Here is a 14,696-nt window from a genome sequence, read left to right as displayed (position 1 = left end):
AAAAAAAAAAAAAAAAAAAGAGTTTGAGCTCTGAGCAACAGCTGTTCGATGCCTGGCCCAAGCTGAGCTGCCACTGAGCTGCCAAAAGGTGGCAGGATGGCTCAGCTAAAAAAAAAAAGAGGCAGGGTTTGGAAGCCCCCACCCCTTAGCCCTGCTGCACGATTCTGTCTGAGCTTCTGCTCCATCTCTGTCTGGTCACTGGACAACCTTTGCCTGCCTCTCTCAAGGGGTACGTGTGAGGAGAAGGATGGAGTACCTTAGAATAACCTACCAGGAGCACTGCATGCTTCAGCTGCTCCAGGTGCTGACCTGAGGAAGAGGCAGAGAGCCTTCACTAAGCCATGATTACTCACTCATTCTCTTGGAACCTATCAACTCAAGCCCATTCCTCCCTCAATCTTTCCCACTTCAGGCAAAGGCACCTTCAGGCATGCAGGTACCTAAGCCAGATATATTTGCCCAAAGGCTTTCCCCCATGACATTCCAATAATGGCTCCTTCACTCTTAGGTTTCCACTCAAATGTCACCTCCTCAGAGAAGCCCTCCCTGGCTCCCTACTTTAAAGTAGGCTCCTTGTTCCTCTCTTCCTCAGTGGTTCCCAAATTTATCTGCACCTTGAAATTACCTGGAGGCTTCAAAACATACAGAGGCTTCGAAACCTGTGTCTTGCCCATGGAGATTGTGATTTAATTGGCCTGGGGTGCAGCTTGGGCTTTGGAATTTTAAAAAAATCTCTAGGTGAAAAAAAAAAATCTCTAGGTGATTTGAATGTGCAGACAGATGAGTGTGGGAACCAATGCTCTAGCATATCACCCTGTTTTAATTTTCTGTAAAAGGCCAGTAGAGAAATGGAGCTTGGTTACTCCAAGAAGCAAGCCCAAGCACCCAGCCCCAAGTACCCAAGTCCAAGTATTCATCCTCAGCACCCAGCCCCAAGCACTCAGATCCAAAATTTTACATATATTTTGGCTCATTTAATCTTTATAACAATTCTCTTGGGTGTTTGGGGCTTTATAAATAATTGCCTGATAAAGGTATGACTTAATTTCCCTCTGCACCCCCCACATTCAATGAGCAATCGGCCAGCCAACAGATTCTATCTCCTAATTATTTGAGTCTGTTCATGACCCTCTACCCACGTAGCCCACCTCTCCTCATCTAGCCTGCTACCCTCACGCCTGGAGGGTACCTACAAGGTCCTCCTAACGGATCTCCCCATGTCCACTCCTGCCCTGTGTCCACTCTTGTCTGTTCTCCACACAGAGCCAAGGAAGATCTTAAAACAAAGTAGAGGGCTGGCCAAGTGGCTCAGTTGGTTAAGAGCTGGCTCAAGAGTGCCAGCTCTGAGCAACAGCGGTTCGATGCCCGGCCTGAGCTGAGCAGCCGCTGAGCTGCCAACAGGTGGCAGGATGGCTCAGGTAAAAAAACAAAACAAAACAAAACAAAAAAAACCAAAGTAGATCAAGCGACACCCGCTACCCCCTTTAAAGTCCCCCAGTGGCTGCCCATCACACTTAGAATAAATTCTACTTTGGCCTTCAAGGCCTTGAATAATCTGCTCAAACCTCCAGAGCCTTATCTTACCTTGCTTCCCCTCCCCCAACTCTTTTCCAGCCATACTGGTCTCTTTGTCTTTCCCAGAACCTTCCAAGTGCCTGCCAACCTCAATGCCTTTCCATAAGCTCTTCCCTTTGGCTGGAACACTCTTGTTGCTTGAGGAGTCAGCTCGAATGTAATTCCTCCAGAGACCTGAGCCCCCAATCTAAATTAAACACTCCGTTATTCCAGCAGTCTGTACCTTATGTTCCTAGAATTGATCACAATTGTAATAAAAGCATGATTGGTGTAAGCATTTGTTACTGTCAGACTTCCTCACTAGATTCTGAGCTCCCTGAGCACAAGCACAGGGTTCACTGTGATTTATTGCCATCACCCAGCAGTGCCTGGTACACAGGAAGCACCCAATAACTTTAGTTGAGTGGACAGACAGATAGATGGACAGTGGGTGGATGAGGAGTGATTGAGTGAATACATACATTTAAAATTAGGAATGTATTCACCCTGCCTGTATTTCTCGGGTCAGTTATAATATGCGCGATTCATATGCTAATTGTTTTCACCCTTTCAGAGCCCCCAACCCACTGGCTCCTCCCTTGGCCTTTCCCAGATAAGGCCATTGGGCGGGGCTTCTGGGGCCAGTTGTGTGACGTCACAGGTGGAGGTGTGCCCGGAGTCAGCCTCTGCTTCCTGATTGGCGCGGGGCGGCGGTGCCGCCGCTGCAGTCGGAGTAGACGCGGTAGGAGTAGAAGGCGAGGGAACGCGGCAGGGTATCCCCGTAGACGGTCTCGAGGCTGTGCTGCCGCAGCGCTAGCTTAAAAGCGTCGGGGGCTCCCGGGGATACGTTCACGTCAGAGCGAGAGCGTGCGCGGAGTCTGGAGAGGTTCACGACGTTCTGCTGGGAGATGGGACGGCTGGACCAATCCCCGTACCGGGCGGGGCAGAGAGAGTGTGAACATGCCTCTGAGTGCTCACCGGAGCGCGGCTATTTCGGGCTTCTAACCTCAGCGAGGAAGTGCCATAAACACAGCCCCACCTTCCCCCTCACTATCCTGGACACGCTCCGTCTCTTCCCCTCACCCCAACTCAGACCCAAAAAGAGTTGCTGGGAGAAGAGTGTGCAAACCTGGTTTCTAGCCCTAGGCCTGTGTGACCCTGAACAACAGTCATGCTTTCTGGACCTCACTCTGCTCATCTGCAAAATTAAGTAGTATCTGCATTAAATGATGTGTCCAGCACTGCACTGGCACATACTGGGTGCTCAATAGATACTAGTTTCTTCCTGACCCTGACCTTGCCACTGATTTGCACTGTGGTCTAAAGCAATTTAACTTAACCTCTGGGGGTCCTACTTCCACTGTCCTAGGATGACAGAATTGTCCTTTCAGCCCCAAGGTCCTGGCGCTAAGACTTCCTGAGTCATTGAGTCAATGATGAGCTGAAACTAGACCCACCTCCTGGTGTCATTTTTCCGAGGTTGCTCTGACAAATGAGCTTCCTCATCCTCCCTGAGATGGCTCTCATGAGGTTGTGCCTAAGAGGGCTGAGCTCCCCAGAAGTTCTGCAGGGACCTTAAAGGGTGTCCCAGACAACCTTCCTTGACGCTCCTACCAATGTTGGGTCATTCTGTGTAAAACCCCTCCGTGGCTCTCTGTGACCTTCAGGCTACTCAGCAAGACTCACAAGGCCTGGGTCTCTAGTCTCAGTCAAGTTCCCTCCCCTCTCTCCCAGCCAAGCTCTAGCCAAACTGAGCTGCTTTCAACTCTCCTCTCCTCCAGTTGTTGACAGACACTCCCTTTCTGCCCCAACCTTTCCTCTCTCCTCATCCTTGAGCATCATGGGATTGGGCGGACCCTAACCCCTAAGGATGGGTCCCTGTTCAGGTGAGGAATGGCGAATGACTCCTGACCTTGCTCAGCTCAGCCACTGCTCTTCTTGCTTCTTACCTCCAGCCACGCTGAACTTTAAAACTCCTTGAAAATGCAGTGCTCTCTCTTGCCTCTGGGCTTTTGCCCCTGCTGTTCTCTCAGGCCTAAACACTCTTCTCTTCCCTACTTAATTCATACCTGCCCTTCAAATCTGTTTAGCAGTCACTTCCTCCCAGGGTTGGGGGGAGGGGTTCCTTGACCAGCCCTTCCATATCAAATATACACTTTCTTGCCACTATTAAATGTCTCTCTCCCCTATTAGAATGCAAGTTATGGGAGAGTAAGGATGCCTTATCACTGCAACCCCCAGTGATGGGCACAGGGCCTAGCGCTCAAAGTAGGTTCTCAATAGGAGTTTATAGAATAAGTGAGTGACTCCTTGCCCAGTGCTTGCCAGTCTCTGCTTACATACCTCAGAGGCAGGGGACTCACTACTTTTGAAGCAGCCTACTCCATCTGCCCCTTATAAGACCTCCAATTTCTGCCCACCCCCAACCAATGCTCAGGAAATTCCCTGGAACTGAGACCCAGAGGTAGTGAGTATTTTGAGGTACTTTGTGCAAAGCCAGGGTCTATCCAACTGTCTTGAGGGCTCACTCAGGCTCACCTAGCCCTGATAGAGCCCATAGGTGGCAGCAGAAGCCAGATTCCCACAGCCTGGATCAATTTGTAGAGGTCTAGGACTTAAGACCCATCTTAGCTCATGTTCCCCTTCATCTAGGAGCAGCCAATCACCTCTACTGGGGACAGCGACACCAGCAACCTAGTGTGGGTGGGGGGACATCAGGAAGGAAACACTGGACTCCTATTGCTTCATTCAATCCCCATGCCAGCCCTGTAAGGCAGGAGATGCTGTTCCCATTTTACAGATGCACAAACAGGTTTCTGGATAGATGCTGTTTACCTAAGGCCACGCAATGAGAGTGGCAAAGCCAGGCAGAACATCAACGTCTTTCCTCTTCCGTTCAGCTTGGTGCTTCTTGTCTGCCTGACCTGCTCCAGGCCCATTCTACCTGAAGCATCACAAGGTCCTGAAGGGTCCCATGGCTCCTGTTTCCCACAGCTGGGTCCCACCCCCACTGGGGCCTCAGCAGTTGTACTTAGGTCGCAACTAAGGGCTGGCTGAGTGCCAGGAGTCATCCCTTCCTTCTGCACTTGGTCATTCCCCAAATGACTGCAGAGGGACCCAGACCAATATTAGGCAGTGACCAAGAAGCTGTTTTATAGACACCAAGTCCCTGAGACAGCTGGGCCACTCATTTGTACGACCTTGGCTGGATTCCTTTCCTGCTCGGGGCTTCAATTCATCATCTGTAAAGGGGGGCATATTATCCCTTCCCAGTGCCACAGTGTGCTGGAATTCAGGGAAGCTGCTCACTCTCCCAGGCCGCCTCACTCTTGAACCCTCTCACCTTGAGGGACAGAGGCCCCCTCTGCACGTATGTAGCCTAGTCCTTGATGGTGGAGGTCATAGATCCTGGATCGGGGGTGGCACTGGATTGGGGAGCCCAGTTTCCCAATCTCCAGCCCCTCTCCCCCTCTGTCTCTGCTCTCTCGTCATGTCTGTTCCCTCTACTGCCTGTGGCCTTTGCAGAGCCATTCCCCAGGGAACTCTGCCTCTCCTGCCTCTTCCTGTCTGTCTTCCCTCCCTTGTTCCTCCCACAGATGTTTATCCATGCCTACTCTGTGCATATATCACCAAATAAGCTCAGTGCCTGTCCTTGCAAAGCTCACAGTTTAGTGGGGGAGACAGACAAGGAAACCAAGTTACAATTCATTCGCCCATCTCAAATCCTGTGGCTCTCCCTGCCTCTGCCCTCACCCGTACAATCTGCTCTCCACACTGCAGCCTGAGCCATCCTGTTAAAAGGGAGGTCAGAACATGTCTCTCTTCTGCTGTACCCCCTCCCATGACACCCCATCTCAAAGGAAAAGCTAACGTCCTTGCTGTGACCTGCAAGGCTTGCACGATCTACCTCATCGCCTCCCACTCTCCCCTCTGAACGCACCATTCCAGCTGCAATGGCTGTCTTGCTGTTTTTCAACATGCCAAGCATGCGCCTGCCTCAGGCCTTTGCGTTTGCCCATGGTGCTGCTAGGAATATCTTCCCCCAGGTATCCATGCGGCCTCCCTGCCTTCGCTCAGGTGTCTCCTCCTCAGCCAGGGGCCTGCCCTGGTTACGCATCTAAATACTCCTCCTCCTTGCCTTCTGTCCTTTTATCTGCTTTATTATATTTTTCTTGGCATTACCAAGTGACATGTAATTACTTGTTTATTGTCTGTTCCCCTACAGTAGTATAAATCCCATGAGATCTGCTGAGGTTCCCCACCCCTCAGGAAGAGAGAGAGAGAGAGAGAGAGAGAGAGAGAGAGAGAGAGAGAGAATACTAGGAAACCGAAAAAAGAAAAGGCACACTAATCACTTTACTACTACAGATAATCATATTTAAAGCCTCAATAATTAAAACAACTTGATTTGGGTGCAGGAAGAGACAAACAGACCAATGAACTGGAATAGAATGTTGAGAAATAGACCTAATTGTACAGAGATTTAGTATTTGATAGATTTGATAAAGGTGGCATCTTAAAGTGGAGAATGGACTCACTAATAAACGGTGTTAGGACAACTAGCCAACTGGGAAAAAAAAAACTAGACCTGTACTTCATGTCGAGTACCACAATAAGCTCCAAAGGGATCAAAGACTTAAATGTTAAAAAAATAAAAAACCATAAAAGCACTAGAGAAAAACATGGGAGAATCTATAATCTCATAGTGGAAAAGTCTAACCATGATTCAAAAACCAAAAAGCCATTTAAAGAGATTGATAAAGTCAACTATATAAAAATAAAAAAACTATTACATGGGAAAACACTATAAATCTAGCCATAAGACAAATGACAAGCTAGAGGAAAACAGTGGCAACTCAGATCACACACAAAGGGTCATCTCTCTATAAAGAATCCCTGGAAAGTCATTAAAAGGACCAGCAATCCAACAATCTAATAGAAATAGGCATAGGATATGAACTGACAGTCCCCAGAAAAGGAAATACAAATGGCTTCTAAGCATATGAAAAGAAGCTCAAACTCACTTGAAAGAAATGAAAATTGGGGAAACCACTCTGGGATATCATTTCTTACCAGTCTGGCAAAAAATCCAAAAGTTTAATAATATACTCTGTGGGCATTTCTGTAAGGAAACAGCATTCTCTCACATGTTCTCACAGAGTACTCTCACACATGCTAATATAAATTGGTATAGGTCCCCAAAAGAGCATTTTGGCAAAATCTATCAAAATTATAAAAGCATCCAGATATCCTACTTCTGGGAGTGTATCCTTCATGTGCACTTTCATAAGTGAGAAATTATGTATATATAAAGTTATTCTCCGCAGCACTATGTTTGCAATAGCAAAAGACCAGAAACAACTCACTGTCTATTACTAAGGGGTTAGGTTAGGTAGAATGCAGTCCATCCATTAAATGGAATACTATGCAACTATGAAAAAAATGGGGGACAACTGTGTGTCCTGATAGGGAAAGTTCTATAAGGGATATTAAGTTTAAAAAAGCAAGATTGAGAGCAGTATATATAATATTCCACCTTTTGTAGGAAAAAAGGGAATTTTATATATACATGTATTCATAACCTTATTGAGTGGCAGAATAACCCAATGATTGGGATCACAGACTCAGAAGCCAGACTGCCTGAGTTCAAATACACATCCTGGCTCTATACTGGGTTGAATAGTGTCCCACCAAAGTTCATGTCTACCTGGAACCTGTGACTGTGACCTTATTTGGAAATAGGGTCACTACAGAAGTAATCGTGTTTAGATGAGGTCATACCTGATTAGATAGGCACTAAATCCAGTGTGACTGGTGTCCTTATAAGAAGAGGAAAATTTGATCACAGAGACAGACGCACAATAGAGAAGGCCATATGAAGACCGGCAGAGGTTGGAGTGATGCATCTGTAAGCCAAGAAATGCCAAGGGTTGCTGGCCGTCACCTGAAGCTAGGAGAGAAGCATGGAACAGATTCTCCCAAGAGCCTCTTAAAGGAAAGAAACCCTGTTGACACCTCAGTTTTGGACTTCTGGCCTCCAGAACTGTGAGAGAATAAATTTGTGTTGTTGGGACGGCCAGTTGGCTTAGATGGTTAGAGCGCAGGGTACAGTGCTCATAACACCAAGGTTGCCAGTTCGATTCCCACATGGGCCACTGAGCTGTGCCCTCCACAACTAGATTGAAACAACTACTTGACTTGGAGCTGATGGGTTCTGGAAAAAACGCACTGTTCCCCCAATAAAATTTTGAAAAAAGAAAAAAGGTAGGTAAAAAAAAATACTGTTTTTTGAAGCCACCCCGGTTGTGGTCATTTGTTATGGCAGCCCTAGGAAACTAATATAACTACTTAGAAGCTGTGCAGTCTTGGGCAGGGCAAGCCTCTCTGTGCCCCAGTTTCCACATTCATAAAATATGGATAATAGTACTTCCCTTATAAATTGGCGTTATCGGAATTAAATGAGCTAATCATTTTAAAGAATTTAGATTAAGGTCTGACACATAGTAAGTGCTATATAAATGTTAACTAAATACTTGTGTTTGCATAAAGACATCTTGGAAGGACAACCAAGAAACTATTGGGTTGTCAGAAAAGTCATGATGTATTTTGTCTATGTTTTTCAAAGGTCATTTATTTATATAAACAACAAAGATCAATCAATGATATATTGCCCATTTTGTTTGATAACCTTTTGCTGTCTTTCAGTGAGCTTCATAATTGCTCGTTCATAGAAGCAATTTATTTGCGAAAAACTGAACAAGGTGCTGATTTACAGCCTCATCTGAATTGAACGTTATACCACGCAAGTTTTGAAGAGAGTGAAACAAGTGGAAGTCTGACAGCGCAAGATCAGGAGAGTATGGTGGGTGTGGCAACACATCCCATCCAAGCTCCAATAATTTTTGATGGGTGATCAAACTTGTGTGTGGTCTTGTGTTGTCTCAATGGAACACAACTCCTTAACGAGCTCTGGGACATTTCTAGATGATGGATTCGTTCAAATTGTCCAATTGCCGAGAGTACACATTTGAATTGATTGTTTGGTTCCTTGGTAGGAGCTCGAAAAACACAACATCTTTAAAATCCCACCACACTGAGAGCATACATAACCTTCCTCTGTTGAATGTCTGCTTTTGATGTCGTTTGAGACGAATCATCACGTTGGGACCAAGACTGTTTACACACCACATTGTTGTAAACAACCCACTTCTCATCACCAGTTATCAGTCGCTTCAAAAAAGGATCATTTTCCTCACGTTTAATGAGCATACTGTAGATGTTTATAAGCGCCATCAAATGAATTTATTTGAGTTCATGCAGAACCCAAATATCGAACTTGCTTGTGTATCCCAGCTTCTTCAGGTTGTTGTGAACGCTTGAATGATGGATGTTCAATATTTCTGCAATCTCTCATGTCGTGTAACGTGGGTTTGACTCAATCAATGCCTTTATTTTGTCGTCATCAACCTTGGTGGGCCTCCCTGACCGAGGAGCGTCATTGAGATCAAAATCACCAGCACAGAATTTCGTGAACCATCGTTGGTACTGACGTTCTTGTAGAGCATTGTCACCATAAACTATATGCAACTTTTCACAAGCTTGACACGCATTCTTCCCTTTATGGAAGTAAAACAGTAAAATATTGCAAAAATGCACATTTTGGTCTTCCATCTTCAACTTGTAAAATCTCCAAAACTCAACCAAATCGCTCAATATTTTTTTAGAATGAAGCTAGAACTGTCAACTGTCAAATGACATAGCAATAACATAGATGCGAATGACTCTAGTACTTCCAAAAATGAACTAGTGCCATCTGTCGCAAACATGCATCATGACTTTTCCGACAACCCAATAATATGTACATGTGCTTGGTAGAAGGGAAGGAATAGGAGATGAGGGCAGATAGGAGCAAGACTTTGCAGAGCCTTTGCAATTTGCAGGCTTTTTATATATTTTTCTTTTTGAACCATATGAACGTGTTATCTATTCAAAAATTGAAAACTAGTTAAAAACACAAATTATACTACCTGCTCAAAACCCTCCAGTGGTTTCCCATTACATTTATTACAAAATCAGGTATCCTTGCTGTGGCTGACAAATGCCCACCAGGACATGGGCATCCATCTTCACAGCTTTCAGTTCACTTCTCGTCACTCTCTCCTAGTCTGCTTTACTTTTTTTCAAAGCATGTAATCCCCTTGACATTACATGTATGTATGTTGATTGTCTCCTCCCGCTTCTAAGTTCCAAGACGGAAGGGGCTGTGTCTGTATTGTTCACAGCTGTATCCTCAGTCCTTAGCACAGAGCCTGGCATGTTCAATAAATACTTGTTGAATCAATGGATGAAATGAGACATTATATGTAAGGTGCTTAGCATGGTACCTGGCACACAGTAAAGAGTTCCCTTCCCCTTCTTTTTTTTCCTTCTCTTCCTCCTCCCCTTCCCCTTTCCCTTCCCTTCCCTTCCCTTCCCTTCCTTTCCCTTTTATTCCCTAACCTTCCTTTACCTTCCCTTCCCTCTGGACATCTTCACTCTTTTCTTACCACCCTCTACCAACCAGGAACACCTCGCATGTGACCATATGGGTTCCTTCCTTCAGGGCCCCCTTTCTCACCCAACTCTACCCTTTTCTCGCCAGTGGCCTTTATATTCTGCTATTGACCTGGAGTGTGACATGTGCCCTCCATTAGACAATGGTTCCCTTATGCAGGAACTGTGGGAACTGTGATTCGGCCTCACTCTGGCTCCCTCCTTTCACAGGACTCAGCCTATGGAGCTACCCACAGGGACCACTGTGTCATTTCCTGACTGGTAAGGAATTCCAGGCTTGTTCCCCTTCTCTGTCAGTAAATCCCTTCTTCAGTCTAACTGAAATCATCCTTGCTACAATAAAGAATAAGTTTCCTTTGGGACGGCCGAGTGGCGCGATGGTTAAGAACTGGCTTGGGATGCCAGAGGTTCCCGGTTCGGATCCCACATATGAGGGCAGTGACACTGCCCTCTACAGCTAAGATGCTGAACAACGGCTCAACCTGGAGCTGGACTGCCCTGAGTCGCCGGCGACGGGGTAGACTGCAACCCCTGCTGCAGTGGGTTGCCATGGGCTACTGTATGTAGCCAGCAGCCAGCGTGAGCGGCCAGCAGCCGCAGTGAGCGGCCGTCCAGAAGCCGGCGACTGATCTGCCTCACCCGGGAAGAGCACAATGATGGTGCCAACTTGGGCCAGTGAAGCAACGTCCTCCACAACTAGACAGAAGAACAAAACGACAGCAACTTGTCTGTTCCCCTTCTCCCAATTCCCCAGCGCTGTTCCCATCCCCCCAATTCCCCAATAAAAATCTTTAAAAAAAAGAATAAGTTTCCTCTTAGTTCCCTAGGGCTTCTGAGAGATCAGTAGGGCCAATTTTTTCTGTCACCTTGTGTTGGTTGTCAGGGACTTGGGGGTGGGCCCTCACCATGGAGTCTCTAGCCCAAGCTCTCAGGCAGAGTCACACTGGCCAGCTGCTTGGCATAAAAGATTTCTCCTTTATTTAGCTCAGAGGATCTCAGTGAGCCCCGCAGGGATGCCAGCTCTCCAGGACTGTGGTCCATCAGGTGGTTGGGGGCCAGGCACAAGGTGTAGTGGGGACTATTGTGGTAGTTAATGAACCTGGATGAGGAGAGAAATTGACACCTGTGACCTTGACCACCTCTCTCCCACCTCCTGCTTCTTAGTTCATCCATTCATTCATGCAGCCTTTCAGAGTAAAAGTCAGGAGCACCTAGTATGTGCCAGACACCCAGTTCTTACATTCTCTAATCTCACTTTCCCTGTCTGTAAAATGGAGCTAATAGCACCCAACTTATATGGTCATTATGAAGATTAAATGAGCTAATGTATATAAAGTCCTTAGCGTAATACTTGGCTCATTGTAAATACTCAGTAAACATGTTGTTTTTCAGTTTAATCAACACTGAAAGGTGCCAGCTCTGGGCCAGGCTCTGAAGGGTACAGTGGGAAAGGCAGATATAGAAACAAGTATTTATAAAATAGAGTCTAAGTAACAGGGTATTTGGGGGCAAGGTGGAGCTGGGACCCCACCTGCTAGGTTCTCTGCTGGGTGACCTTGGGGAAGGCACACCATCTTTTGTTCTGCCAGAGAGAAGACCGGAATTAGGATGGGGACTGATGCCTAAAATTAGGGTGGAGCAGGAATAAGGACTTGGGGTACAGCCAGCCGACTCTGCCTTTCAATTTCAACTCTGCCATGTCTTTCTAGTGTGACCTTGGACAAGACCCCCTCTCCCCCAGAAAAAAAATCCAGTTTCCTCCTCTGAACAGTGAGGATCTTCACATGAGGTGGCAGGGTGGTTGTGAGGATTCAGGAAGAGGACAGATGGCAAACTCGAGGTGCTGAGCCCTTGTGTGGGAGCAGTGCCAGCCAGCCCCAGCCTACCTGAGGCTGTGGAGGAATTTCATCTACAACAAAGAGGCCCTGGAGCTGGGAGCTGGAAGAGCCCTTTCGCTGCTGTAACTCCTCCCATACTAGTGCCTATAAGTGCTGAAGGAGGCTGAAGGCCCAGCAATTGCCAGGCCCCAAGAGGTCTGCCATGGGTGCTCTGGATGTGGTGTTGCACCTCAGGCTGAGGACTTGCGTGCAGGCACATCTGAGGGTGGGGGGTACAACAGGCCCCTGGGACATCATATCCACTCCCACCTTGGGCCAGACGGGACTGGATAGACAGTGCGGGACCTCAGGCCTGCTCAGTAATTGAGTCACGACATTCTTGGATAAGTATCTCAGCCTCCTTGGGCTTCAGTTTCCCCATCTGTAAAATACGGAAAATGAGATTGACCTGGTGTATCTTTCAGAATTAACCTGTCCCATTCTCTAGCTTGTGATCTATTCCTTAATGGTCTCTCCCTTCGCCTGGCCCTGGTGAAGTTATAAGTGAGGTGATTTCTGCCACTTCGCTTAGTCTGTCCTTCAGACTGGGGGATCCTGAGGTCAGAGCTTTGTCTCTTCCTTCCATCTAGGTGTGGGACTATGTCTCTTCCACATGTTCCAAACGCTGGTATTATCTAACATTTTCTTTGCACAGTAATACAATACAACAGGCACTTCACACACATGATCTCTGTTTATCATATAACATCAATTTTATTAATATACCCATTTTACAGATAAAGAGATGGAGGCTTAAAATATTTAAATAACTTGTTCAAGGTCGCCCAGCTAGTAGAAGGAAGAGTCAGGATTTACCCAGAGGCCCATGTCAGGGTTATAGAGAGAAGGCAGTAAGTCAGCTCAAGTATAACCTGGGCCAAACTCCAGCTTTTTCACTCATTCACTAGCTGTGTGACCTTGGGCAAGTCTGGAGCTCTCTGGCCTGTTTCCCTGTCCCTATAACAGGAAGAATGACTCTACCTCACAGGGAGATAATACATGTATAATGTCTAGAACAGGGCCTGACACACAGTAAGTGCTCAATAAAAGGCGTTCCCTCCTCCCTTCCTTCTTTCCCTCTTCTGGTAGTAGGGCCTCCAGACCTGGGCATATGCCAGGCCAGGCTGACCTAGCTGTCTCAGAGACAATATTTGTGTTCCCTCCTCCCATACTCATAAGGTCTGGGGAACTGCTCCCCCCACCCGGGGTGTCTCCATTCCCAGAGAGCTTTAGTCTGCTGGGGGAAGGGAGTGAGGGGGCCGTCTCCAGTCTGATGGAGACACAGTCCAATCAGAGAGGGGCGATACCAGCCCCAGGCCTGACACAGTGAGAAACCACAGCATTGTGCCACCTCATTGCACAGGGTGTGTGGCTGGGGTGTGGACACAAGAGGCAGAAGTGTTTGTGCTCTAGCAGTGAGGGTGTCTGGGGCTATGTCTTATGTCGAGTGAGCTGCTGGGGTCCCTCACCTTTTGGAAGGTGAAACGTGTTGTGTGGACAGCAGTTGGAGAAGCTGGCATAGTCCAGCTGGTACTTGTTGAAGTGATAGCCCCATAGGTAGCCAAAGCTATGGCATGGCGGAGCAAACGGGAATTGTCCCCCGGGGGCCTAAGGCCACCCAGAGTTGGCACACACTCTTTTTTTTTTTTTAAGATTTTTTTTGGGGAATTGGGAGAAGAGGAACAGACAAGTTGCTGTCCTTTTGTTCTTCAGTCTAGTTGTGGAGGATGTTGCTTCACTGGCCCAAGTTGGCACCATCATTGCGCTCTTCCCGGGTGAGGCAGATCAGTCACCGGCTTCTGGATGGCTGCTCACAGCGGCTGCTGGCTACACACAGTAGCCCATGGCAACCCACTGCAGCAGGGGCTGCAGCCTACACCTTCGCCAACGACTCATGGCAGCCCAGCTCTAAGTTGAACTATTGTTCAGCATCTTAGCTGTAGAGGGCAGTGTCACTGGCCCTCATATGTGGGGTCCGAACCGGGGCCCTCTGGCATCCCAAGCCAGTTCTTAACCAATGCGCCACTTGGCCAGCCCAGTTGGCACACACTCTTATTCTTTCACCCACCACTTATTGACACCCTCTTCAACACTGAGCACTCCTGACCTCCAAGGGCCTCAGAACACACAGGCTATAGGAGACACCAGGGACCACTGAGGCAGAGTAGGTTTCCCCTCCCCAACAGGGCTCCTATACTCAGGAAATAAACAAGCCCCCCAGCAAAGGAGGAGGGACTGCAGGCAGGCTGCAAAGAGACCCCTGGAAGCAGAGGGCTCTGTGCTCAGCAATGCTCCCTACTTCAACTGGGAGTCCCATTCTTGGGAGAGGGCTTCGGAAGAAGGGAAGGGAGTCCTGCCCAGAAGCAGAGGGATGGCCAAGTTGACCTGGCCCTTACGTGGAAGCCCCAGAACTCAGGCAGGATGCTGCACGGGGACTAGATTCTCCTTGGTGCCACTGAGTGGGAGGCAACAGTGGATATTGCCCCCCAAGGCCATGGTCACCAGCATCACCTTACAGCCCATACTGAAAGACTGCTTATGGCTGACTTGGAGGGTGATGACTTGCCCTGGGGGGTAGGAGAGACCATGAGACTGGACTCCTAGCCCCCCGCCCCAGAATCCTTGGATTGCAGACTCGTGGCTGAAGCAGGTTCTCTGGGCAGCTTCCAAGGCTGAACCCACCACGCTTCTCACTCACCTCTGAAATATTCC

This window comes from Hipposideros armiger, unplaced genomic scaffold (genome assembly GCF_001890085.2).
Source record: "Hipposideros armiger isolate ML-2016 unplaced genomic scaffold, ASM189008v1 scaffold_138, whole genome shotgun sequence".
NCBI classification, from domain to species: Eukaryota; Metazoa; Chordata; class Mammalia; order Chiroptera; family Hipposideridae; genus Hipposideros; species Hipposideros armiger.
This window is presented reverse-complemented; position numbering follows the sequence as displayed.